We start from the raw sequence: 12922 nt of genomic DNA on the forward strand, positions 1-12922 counted from the left end.
ACTCAGGCTTATGTTGCTCAAGGTTTTGGCTCATCCTCGCACTTTGGCTCATCCACCTATTTATAGAAAATAGCCTAGGAGAGTAGACAAATTTGCCCAGGCAAGTTGCTTGCTTAGGGCTGAAGTAAGATCTTTGGCACTCTAAAAATATATATATAAACAACTAGATTTAAGGGTAGTTTATAAGAAAACTATTACAATCAAAAGATAAGTGCTAACAATTTAATCCCAAAAATAACTGAAATTTGGCTCTTATCAATTATGTATTTCAACGAGTGAATACAAGACTTATTTATAAGCTTCCAGCGACCTAATTAAGGAAAGAAATACAATGGAACAAAATCTGTACAAAAAGAATCAAATATATACTAATAACAAAATAAAATTTGTGCTAATTATGGAATGTATGATAACACTCCCCCCTCAAGCTGGTGAATGTATATCTATCATTCCCAGCTCGCAAGTAAGGTCTTGAAGTTGCTCCGTGGGAAGTCCCTTGGTGAACATATGTCAATCTATCTCTATGTGTTTTGTTCGATCATGTTGAACTACATTATGTGCAATGCTGATGGCAGACTTATTATTAAAAGCCATAGGAACTTCATATTTTATTTTGAGGTCATCAAGTATGATCTTCATCCATAACAACTCACAAACCCCTTGAGCCATAGCTCTGAATTCTGCTTCCGCACTTGATCTTGAAACCACATTTTGCTTCTTACTCCTCCATGTTGCTAAATTTTCACCCAAGAACATGCAATATCTTCTGGTAGATCTCCTATCAACAATTGATTCTACATAGTCAGCATCAGCAAACTTTTCTCCTTTTTAAACAACAATCCCTTTGCTAGAGAAGACTTCAAGTACTGAATGATCCTATTTACCATATGAAAATGTCTCTCTCTTGGGTCATGAATGAACTGACTAACCATACTAACTGCATAGGCTATATCAGGCCTAGTGTGGGATAAGTAGATAAGTTTTCCCATAAGTCTCTGGTATTGTGTCTTCTCTACTTTTGGGCTTTCTTCATCACTTGAAATCCTCTATGATTTTGCTCTATGGGTGCTCCAGTGGTTTTACAACCCAACTTTCCAACTTCTTTGAGGAGATCAAATATATATTTTCTCTAAGAATTGCCTAGAGTATGCAACCTCTATCCCAAGGAAGTACTTTAGCTTCCCGAGATCCTTCATCTCAAATTAGGCAACTAACCTCTTCCTCAAGGTCTATTTTTTAAGCTCATCATCGTCTGCAATAATTATATCATCGACATAGACCAAGAGCAAAGTAAGTTTACCATCTTAGGAGTGTTTTATAAAGAGAGTAGGGTCACCTTGGCTTTGCTTGTACCCCAAAGATACCATAGCTTGAGTGAACCTACCAAACCAAGCCCGAGGAGACTGCTTGAGACCATATAGGGCCTTCTTTAGTCTGCAAACTTTATTTCCTCCATTAGTGGCACCATATCCAAGTGGAATCTCCATGTACACTTTTTCTTCTAAGCTTCCATGTAAGAAGGTGTAGAAGTAAAGACTTTGAGATTGTAGAAGCAAAGACTTTGCCTTTGATGTTTTGATGATGTCATATGATCGTGATGATTTGATGCCTTATGAAAATGCACTTCTCAAGTTTAATTCAAGAAAAATATCCAAGAATACAAGATACAACATCAAGAAGATCTCTAGTGTTTTTAGGAAGGGAATTCCAAATTGAAACTACAAAAGGTTTGGCCAAGAAATTTAAGCAAAAATGTCTTTTTCAAGAGATTTACTCTCTAGTAATCGATTACCAGAAGATGTAATCTTTTTTAAGAGAGTTTTTCTGAATTGAAATGTCTCATCCTCTCAAAAAGATTCCTTGGTCAAACACTTGCATATTCAATAAGGAATTTTGATTGATCTTCATTGTACAATCTATCTCTTTCAAAAGAGATTTCTTCTTCTCATCTTCTTACATCTGAAAAGGGATTAAGAGATCGAGGGTCTCTTGTTGTAAAGGATTCCTAAACACAAGGGAAGGGTTGTCCCTGTGTGATTTAGACTTTGTAAAAGGAGTTTTACAAAGAGAGTGAAAAATCTCAAGTGGGTTGCTTGAGGACTGGACGTAGGCACGGGAAATGGCCGAACCACTATAAATCAAGTTTGCATTTCTCTCTTCCCTTAAACTCCTTTATTGTTTATTGCTTATTATTTCTATTTAGTAGGATTAATTTGCATTATTATCTAGGAGATCTTGTTTAAAAGGAATCTTGGGTTGTTGGGTTAAATTAAATGTAGAATTTTTTTTAATTGGGGAATAGTCTTTGTATCTTAATTCAACCCCCCTTCTTAAGATATCTGAGGCCACTTGTCCAACAGAAGGCATTTTTAACATCAAATTGATGCATCTTCCAACCAAAGTAGGCTGCTAAGGAGATGATGATCTTGATTGTATTCATTTTCGCCACTAGAGTGAATGTCCCTGATCGAGGCCGTACCCGAATCAAATAAACATTAAAAATGCAGTATTTAGGAAGTGATCCTAGGTCGTCTCCCAATGAGCAATGGTCAACCAAACGTTCATAACAGATTGTAATAAAAAGGTAACAAATGGGGGGTTGTTTGTTTTTGTAAATTAAACAACAAGTAAATTTGAATTAGAAAATATCAGAATTAAAACACGTTGTTTCCCCTTGATTCACAAGCAAGTCTCTTATCCTAGGTTACGAGGATTTATCCTTTATCAGTTCAACTACTTAATCCAACCCTAAATTAAATTACTAAGCGAAATTTAACATAAGGCATTCATTATGTGATTAAGCAACACATACACCAATTAATCATGAACGAAACTGATCATTAAGCATGAACGTATATTAAGCGCAGAGACAATTAATCAAGCACTAAGAATGCATGGATTAATAGCAACAAATACAGAGTAATTGGTGAAGAGGAAAAACTGAGCAGAATTCAATAGTAATAATAAAACCTCAAAGAGAGTTGTGCTTGATCCTCAAGAGAAAACAATGCTAGAGACTTAGCCTTCCATTAATCAATAGAAAATGAAATTGTAGTAGAAAACAAAGAAAACTAGAATTATTCTCCAAAATGAAAAAAACTAAAACGAAAGAGAGAGAGAGAGAGAGAGAGAGAGAGAGAGCCTAAAACTAGAACCTTGGTGCTGTTATATAATTCTCAGCCCCAAAGCTTACAAATTTGTTTTAAGTCCAAGCCCATTAATAAAATAAAATCTAGATAAGATAAGATAAGACAAAATCTAGATAAGATAAGATAAGATCTAGATGAAATAATATCTAGATGAGATAAAATCTAGATATGATAAGATAAAATCTAGATTAAATAATATCTAGATGAGATAAAATCTAGATAAGATAAGATTTGGTCTACTCTCTTCATGTCCATGCCCAATTCCGGATTCAACCCAATTACTTATATTTCTCCTTAAATTAAATTAAAAACACAAAATTAATCCAGTAGGCCCAAATGATAAAACTGCATAATTAATTTGACAATTAAGGCTAATCAGTAATTAAAATGGTGACAAAAAGGGTTAAGAAATATGAGAAAATGATGACACATCAAATCCCCTCACACTTAGCCTTTTGCACTCCTGGGCAAAATCAAAAAACAAAGCAAGGGACAAATCCAGAGACATTAAAGAGAAACAAACAGACACAACAACAATTACATATTTCTCAATGAATCTCAAGGAATGAAAAGAATGGGTAACATGCAACACGTAAAGAATTAAAGAGTCAAGGCCGTCATGAAAATCATCCAAGCATCTCAAACATGGCAAGATAGTAAATCAGCTCAAGAATGAAAAGTGATAAAGCCTCACAAGATATGCACTCTATCTCTCAAGTGTCTAGGCTACTGTTTACTCTCAGAGCACCCATGAAAACAAACACCACATAGACTTGGCAAGACTCTAAAATTGACAACCACATCACAAGCACATGCACATGAGGATCAAAAGGTCTTTTAAGGTTGTAATGGGCCAAGGACAAGGTAGATGAAAGTATGGGACGGTAGCTAAAACCCAAAGAAATAGAGTAGCAATGGGGAATAAGTGGGAATTAAGAAAAAAAATAATAAACCCGAAAACCAAAATTACAAATTAACCAAGTCCTCAAACCAATTCAAGTCTTCAAACCAAGACCTCGTTTATTCAACCTCATTCTTTTTCTATATTTTTTTTTATTTTTGATTTTTTTTTTCTTTTTTGATATATATATTTTTCATTTTTTTTGAACGTGAACAGTAGCATTTGAAAGCATTTGAAAAATAAAGCAACAATTAGGCAATACATGTATATACATCAAGCATGGCCAACAAAAACATATCATCCAATGAAACATACCCCCCCCCCCCCCACCCCCCGCCTTAACACTTATTCCCAAAACAATTCCAAAGCTCCAAAATTCCTTAAGGGTAGGGTGAAATCATGGTTTTTCACTTAAGGCTTGTAATGAGCTTCAAAACAAAGAAAGGGGAACATAGGCTCAAAGGGGCTATCAAAGGAATTAATTCAAGGTAGGCTCATTTGGCTAGAGGCTTATAAGAACAAAATGCCTAAATCATCTCCCAACATGCATGTGATGCAAGAAGTATCAACAAGAGTAAAGCCAAGGCTATTGTGCAAGCAATCAATGGGGCAAAACACACCGAATAAAATAGATGATGATGGCTCAAATTCTCACCAAGGGTAAATCTTCAATTCGAGCTTTCAAAACTAACTTGACATGTAGAGAAAAACAAGGATTCAATTCACAAAATTCCAAGAAACTCCTATTTCAATAACAATTACCCATTATCTGTACATAACCTATAATTCAAAGAGAACATGCAATGTTGTACACAAAACATAAAACCAAACTAACAAAATTAACCTAGAAAACCTAACAAAATTAAACTAGAAAACCTAATAAAATTAAAGAACTATCTTCTCCCCCCCCCCCCCTCACACTTAAACAACACATTGTCTTCAATGTAGCACAATCATAAGATCAAGAACAATCAAAGCAATCAATAAATTTGGACAAGTGCAATAAAAGTAAAGAAGGAGACAGAAAAAGAAAACTCCCTAAGTCATAGCGGAAGAGAAGTAGGGTGAAGTAAGGAGGTCTCCTCCACCACTACATACACTAAGGAGGGATTTGTGAGGAATGGTTTCAGTCGGTGTCCATTGACCTTGAAGCCCTTATCTGTGGATTCACTTTTGATCTCAATTGTACCATAAGGAAAAACATTAGTCACCACAAAAGGACCAATCCACTTTGACCTCAACTTGCCACTCATGAGTCTGAGCCTAGAGTTATACAATAAAACTTGTGTCCAACTACGAATTCCTACTTAGCTATCAAACTATCATGGAACTTCTTGGTCTTCTCCTTGTAGAATTTGGAATTCTCATAGGCTTCTAAACAGATTTCATCTAGCTCACTTAGTTGCAACTTCCTTTCTTCTCCAGCCTGATCAATGGAGAAGTTGCAGGTCTTTACAGCCCAGTAGGCTTTGTGCTCTATCTCTACAGGAAGACGACATTCCTTGCCAAAGACAACCCGATAAGGAGACATTCCTATGGGTGCTTTGTAGGCAGTCCTATGCGCCCAAAGAGCATCATCCAGCCTGGTGCTCCAATCCTTTCTATTCGGCTGCACAATCTTCTCCAAGATCCTTTTTATTTCCCTGTTTGAAATCTCAACCTGCCCATTAGTTTGGGGTGGTAAGGTGTGGAAATTCTGTGCACGACCTCATACTTTTTGAGCAAGGCATACATGGATCTGATACAAAAATGGGTGCCTTGATCACTAACGATGGCTCTAGGGACTCCAAACCTACAAAACAGATTAGATCTAACAAAATCCGCAACGACCTTAGCATCGTTAGTTCTGGTGGGTTTGGCTTCCACCCATTTTGAAACATAATCAACAGCAAGGAGAATATAAACAAAACCAAAAGAGACAGGGAAAGGCCCCATAAAATGTATACCCCAGACATCAAACACCTCACAGAATAACATGGGTTGTTGAGGCATTTGTTGTCTCCATGAAGGTGAGCCACCTGCTCTCTCACAAGACTCATAAGTGCTGCAAATTCTCCACGATTCTTTGAAGATGGTGGGCCAATAGAAACCGCAGTCAAGCACCTTGCAAGTTGTCCTCTGTATAACAAGATGGCCACCTGGTGCAGAAGAATGACTGAACTGCAGTACTGAGTCAATCTCATGGTCTGGAATGCATCTCCTAATAACCTGGTCACTGCACAACTTCCACAAATAGGAGTCATCCTAAATATAATGCTTAGCATCACTCTTAATTTTATCATTTTGAGCTTTAGATGCTAAGGGAGGAAAAACAGAAGCAACAAATAATTCACAATATTAGCAAACCAAGGAGTGGGGAAGGAATCAGAAATACTATACAATATGTACAAATGGTCATCCGAAAAATCATCCCGAATGGGTGAGTCCGCAGACGCACGCTCAATCCTACTCAGGTGGTCAGCCACGAGGTTCTGGGCACCATTCCGATCACGGATCTCCAAATCAAACTCTTGGAGCCAAAGCATCCACCTGATCAATCTAGGCTTTGATTCAGCCTTCTTCAATAGGTACTTCAGAGCTGCATGGTCAGTTTAAACAATAACACGAGTACCAAGCAAATATAAATGAAATTTTTCAAGAGCAAAAACTATCGCTAATAGCTCCTTCTCCGTGGTAGTTTAATTTGCTTGAGCATCATCCAAAGTTCTGGAGGCGTAATAGATCACCCGAGGTAGCTTATCAATCTTTTGAGCAAGGACAGCTCCCAATGCGTAAGTGGATACATTGCACATTAACTCAAATGGGGCTGTCCAATCAGGTGCCTGAATGATAGGGGTGGTAGTCACCGCACGCTTGAGGCAATCAAAGGCCTCTTTGCACCGGTCATCAAAATCAAACTCTACCTCTTTTTGCAGCAAATTGGATAGTGGAAGGCCACTTTGCTAAAATCCTTGATAAAGCGCCTATAAAACCTTGCATGACCAAGAACGAACCTCTCGCATGCAAGAGGGGTAAGGAAATTGTGAAATAACATCTATTTTTGTAGGGTCTACCTCTATGCCCCTACTGGAAATGATATTCCCTAAAACTATACCTTGTTCTACCATGAAGTGACATTTTTCAAAATTCAACACAAGGTTAGTTTCAATGCATCTACTAAGAACTTTATCCAGACTATCCAAACATGTATCAAAAGAGGATCCATAAACAGTAAAATCATCCATAAACACCTCTATGCAACTCTCTAAAAAATCACTGAAAATGCTAAGCATACACCGTTGGAAGGTGCCAGGGGCATTGCATAGGCCAAAGGGCATCCTCCTATAGGCAAAAGTGTCAAAGGGACAAGTGAATGTGGTCTTTTTTTTATCCTCAGGAGCAATATGAATTTGTAAATAGCCAGAAAAACCATCAAGAAAACAGTAATGAGACTTACCTATCAAGCGCTCAAGCATTTGATCAATGAAAGGCAGGGAAAAATGATCTTTTCTGGTTACCTGATTCAGCCTCCTATAATCAATGCAGACTCGCCAACTGTTCTGCACCCTTGTGGGGATAAGCTTATCCTTTTCATTCTTGATCATTGTGAGGCCTGTCTTCTTAGGAACCACTTGGACTGGACTCACCCACTGGCTGTCAGAGATGGGGTAGATGATTCCAGCTTGTAAGAGCTTCGTCACTTCCTTTTTCACCATATCTAGAATAACGGGATTGAGTCTCTGCCGTGGTTGCCTCTCTGGCTTAGCTCCATCCTCCAAAAGTATCCTATGCATGCAGGTAGATGGGCTAATACCAGGAATGTCTGCTAAACTCCATCCAATGGCTTTCTTGTGCTTCTTGAGAACTAGCAACAACTTCTCCTCTTACTCAGCATCAAGGGAGGCAGAGATGATCACTGGAAATTTTTCCTTGTCCTCCAATTAAGCATATTTGAGGTTTGTTGGTAAGGGCGTCAACTATGGTGTGGATGGTGGCTGAACAGTGGGAGGAACCATGGTAGGAGAAGAAGAAGGTTGTTTGTTTTTGTAAATTAAACAACAACTAAATTTGAATTAGAAAATATCAAAATTAAAACACGTTGTTTCCCCTTGATTCACAAGCAAGTCTCTTATCCTAGGTTACAAGGATTTATCCTTTAACAATTTAACCATTTAATCCAACCCTAAATTAAATTACTAAGAGAAATTTAACATAAGGCATTCATTATGTGATTAAGCAACACATACACCAATTAATCATGAATGAAACTGATCATTAAGCATGAACGTAAATTAAGCGCAGAGACAATTAATCAAGCACTAAGCATGCATGGATTAATAGGAACAAATATAGAGTAATTGGTGAAGAGGAAAAATTGAGCAGAATTCAATAGTAATAATAAAACCTCAAAGAGAGTTGTGCTTGATCCTTAAGAGAAAACAATGTTGGAGACTTAGCCTTTCATTAATCTATAGAAAACGAAGAAAACTAGAATTATTCTCCAAAACAAAAAAAAACTAAAACGAGAGAGAGAGAGAGAGAGAGAGAGAGAGAGCCTAAAACTAGAACCTTGGTGTTGTTATATAGTTCTTAGCCCCAAAGCTTACAAATCTGTTTTAAGTCCAAGCCCATAAATAAAATAAAATCTATATAAGATAAGATAAGACAAAATCTAGATGAAATAAAATCTAGATAAGATAAGATCTTGGTGAAATAATATCTAGATATGATAAGATAAAATCTAGATTAAATAATATCTAGATGAGATAAAATCTAGATAAGATAAGATTTGGTCTGCTCTCTTCAAGTCCAAGCCCAATTCCGGATTCAAGCCCAATTACTTATAATTCTCCTTAAATTAAATTAAAAACACAAAATTAATCCAGTAGGCCCAAATGATAAAACTGCATAATTAATTTAACAATTAAGGCTAATCAGTAATTAAAATGGTGATAAAAAAGGTTAAGATATATGAGAAAATGATGACACATCAGTCTCCTCATAATCAATCTCATAGGTTTGGGTGTATCCCTTTGCAACCAACCTCGCCTTATATCAATCCAATATGCAATCAGCCTGATATTTAACAATATATATCCACCTACAACCCACTGCCTTTTTGTCTTTCGGTCTCTCTACAATCTCCAAGGTCTCATTCCTTTCCAATGCACCTATTTCATCATTCATGGCTAGAACCCAATTCTCATCCTTTAAGGCTTCTTGTACTAATGTAAGGATTCTAATAGAATCAATAGCTGAAATAAAACTCTAGTGTTGTAGAGAAAGATTTTTAGAAGACACAAATTGGGATATATGATATTTGGCACAAGATCTTTTTCCTTTTCTTAAGGAAATTGGCAAATCAAATAGGTTATATTCATAAAAGGCATCTAAGGTGTCCTCAAGAGTTTGAGTTCTTACCTTCTGTTTGGATGATTGAAGTTGTTGTTGGACCAAGTCGGGTTTTCTTCTTCGCTGGTACTGGCTCCCAAAGCGTTTGTCCTCCTTATGTTGAATTGGTGACAATGCTGGTTCAAGGTCTTTATCATCCTCTGTAGGAGTGGAATCCTGTAATAAGAGAAAACATGGAACCTCAGGGATCTCAGCTTCTAGACTATTCTCTCCTAAAGCGGAGGACTAGTGAAGAAAGACTTTGTTTCATGAAAAGTGACATCCTTGGAAACATAGACATGATGACTTTGAGGGTGATAACATTTGTACCCCTTTTTGTTTGAGGCATAACCTATGAAGACACATTTGATAGCCTAAGGATATAACTTTCCCTGATGAGGACCATGAACATGAACAAAGACAGAACATCCAAAGACACGACTCTGAAGACTGGTCTTAAGGGGAATAGACAAATAGAAGGTGGTCTTAGGAACAGACATTTGGAAGAGTAAAGCTCTCGCAACCTCAAGGAGATGTCAATTTTTCGTTTCTGCAACCCCATTTTGTTAAGGGTGTCCACACAAGTTAACACATGAAAAACACCATTATCTTTGAGGAAATTGGAAAGATTTTAGTTCACATACTCTTTCCCATCATCAAAAGGCAATCTTTTAATCGGGCTCCCAAATTGTGTTTGAATTATACGGTAAAAGTTTACAAACAATTGAAAAACTTCAGATTTGTCTTTCATGAGAAATATCCAGGTAACCTAAGTGAAGTCATCAATAAAAGAAACAAACCACTTTGCACCATAAATATTACTAATAGGTGCAGGTCCCCACACATTCGAATGAACAAGATCAAAAGGTTTAGAACTTTTATTAGTACTAGGAAGAAAATTTGTTCGATGGTGCTTAGCAAACTCACAAACATCACAATGAAAAGACTCGACTAACATTTTTTTAAACAAAAAAAGGAAATAAAGACTTAAGGACACTGAACGAAGGATGACCCAGATGATGTAATCTCTATTTGAACTTGTAGGCCTAGGATCTTATTCATCAATGGATTCCTTTGCTTCTTGGAAGATGAATGGCAGCGGAATGGAGAAGGAAGAGAGAGAGGAGACGCCACTTCAAGGAGAAGATGAGTCTAGAAGAAGCTTACCACCATAGGAGGCCATGGATAAGAGCTTGGAGGAAGAAGAAGATGAATGAAGGGAGAGGAAGAGAGGAGCACGAAATTTTGTGTCCTAAAAGAGCTCTAAAATCTGAAGTTTAATATTCAAATGATCAAAGTTTAAAAAAATGCACACACATGACCTCTATTTATAGCCTAAGTCTCACACAAAATTGGAGGGAAATTTGAATTTCAATTCAAATTTCACTTGAATTTGAAATTGAATTTGTGGAGCCAAACTTTGGAGCCAAAATTTCACTAATTATGATTAGTGAATTTTAGTTATGGTTCCGCCCACTAATCCAAGATCAATTCCAAGATTCTCCACTAAGTGTGCTTAGGTGTCATGAGACATGTAAAGCATGAAGGACATGCACAAAGTGTGACTATATGATGTGGCAATGGGGTGTAGTAAGCAAATGCTCACCTCCCCCTCTAAAATTTAATTGGATTGGGCTTCTACCAATTCAATTAAATTTATTTCCAACCACACACATCAAATATTCACTTAGTGCATGTGAAATTACAAAACTACCCCTAATACAAAAACTAGTCTAGGTGCCCTAAAATACAAGGGCTGAAAAATCCTATATTTCTAGGGTACCCTACCTACAATATGGAGCCCTAAATATAAGGACCAAATATAATGACATCCTAGTCTAATATGTACAAAGATAATTGGACCCAAACTTGGCCCATGGGCTCAGAAATCTACCCTGAGGTTCATGAGAACCCTAGGGCCTTCTTCAGCAGCTCTAGCCCAATCCTCTTGGAGCCTCTTGCTCATGGCTCTAGTGACTGGTCCCTTCCTATGGAGGATTGCATCATCCCCTTCCCCTTGAAGAGGATTTGACCTCAAATCTATTAGTTCCTCCTCCTCAATATCAGCTCCACCTGCAAAAACAATTAAATCAGAAATGTTAAAAGTGGTGCTGACTCCATACTCTTTTGGGAGGTCCAACCTATAGGCATTGTTATTGATCCTCTCCAAAACCTGAAAAGGTCCATCCCCTCTAGGGCTAAGCTTGGATTTCCTTTTAGTAGGGAATCTATCATTCCTAAGATGGAGCCAAACCCAGTCACCCTTATTAAGAACTAGCTTTTTTCTTCCTCTATTGCCTTTAGTTGAATACACCTTTGTTTGGTTCTCTATTTGGTTCTTAACCCTCTCATGCAACTTCTTTACAAACTATGACCTAGATTCCCCTTCTTTATGTATAAAAGAAGTGTCTAGTGGGAGGGGAATGAGGTCTAACGGTGTTAGGGGATTGGACCCATAGACAACCTCAAAAGGGGATTGCTTGGTGGTTCTATGAACCCCCCTGTTGTAGGCAAATTCTACATGAGGAAGATACTCATCCCAAGAATTATGGTTGCCTTTCAGAAGAACCCTTAAAAGGGTTGATAAAGACATATTCACTACCTCTGTTTGCCCATCAGTTTGTGGATGACAAGTGGTAGAGAAAAGAAGTTTAGTTCCTAGCTTAGCCCATAGGGTTTTCCAAAAGTAGCTAAGGAACTTAGCATCTCTATCTGACACAATGGTCCTAGGCAAACCATGGAGTCTCACAACTTCCCTGAAAAAGAGTTTTGAGATATGGGAAGCATCATCCACCTTGTGGCATGGTATAAAGTGTGTCATCTTGCTAAACCTATCCACCACCACAAAGATAGAGTCTACACCTCTTTGGGTTCTAGGAAGCCCAAGGACAAAGTCCATACTAATGTCTACCCAAGGTGCAGATGGGATGGGTAAGGGTGTGTATAGCCCATAAGGCATCACCCTAGACTTGGCTTGTAAACAAGTCACACACCTAGTGCAATGCTTATGGATATCTTTCTTCATATGGGGCCAATAAAACTTTTCTTTGAGTAAGACAAAGGTCTTGTCTATCCCAAAGTGGCCCATGAGCCCACCTTCATGGCTCTCTTTCACTAGTAATTTCCTAATGGATCATTGGGGTATGCAAAGCTTTCCCTCTTTGAACAAATACCCCTCAGCCAAATAGAATCCATCTTGGGCCTTTTTCCCACAACTCTCGTAAATGGGAGAGAAATGTTCATCTAAAGCATACAAGTTCCTAATATTATCAAATCCTAAAATTTGAGCTCTTAGGGAGCAAAACAATGTGTGTCTTCTAGAGAGGGCATCAACTACCACATTTGTTTTTCCCTTTTTGTATTTGATAACATATGGAAATTTCTCTAGGTACTCTACCCATTTTGCATACCTCTTGTTTAACTTGCTTTGCCCTCTAATGTACTTAAGTGATTGATGATCACTATGAATGACAAATTCCTTGGAAACAAGGTAGTCTTCCCA

This window comes from Glycine max, chromosome 11 (assembly GCF_000004515.6).
Source record: "Glycine max cultivar Williams 82 chromosome 11, Glycine_max_v4.0, whole genome shotgun sequence".
Classification (NCBI taxonomy): domain Eukaryota; kingdom Viridiplantae; phylum Streptophyta; class Magnoliopsida; order Fabales; family Fabaceae; genus Glycine; species Glycine max.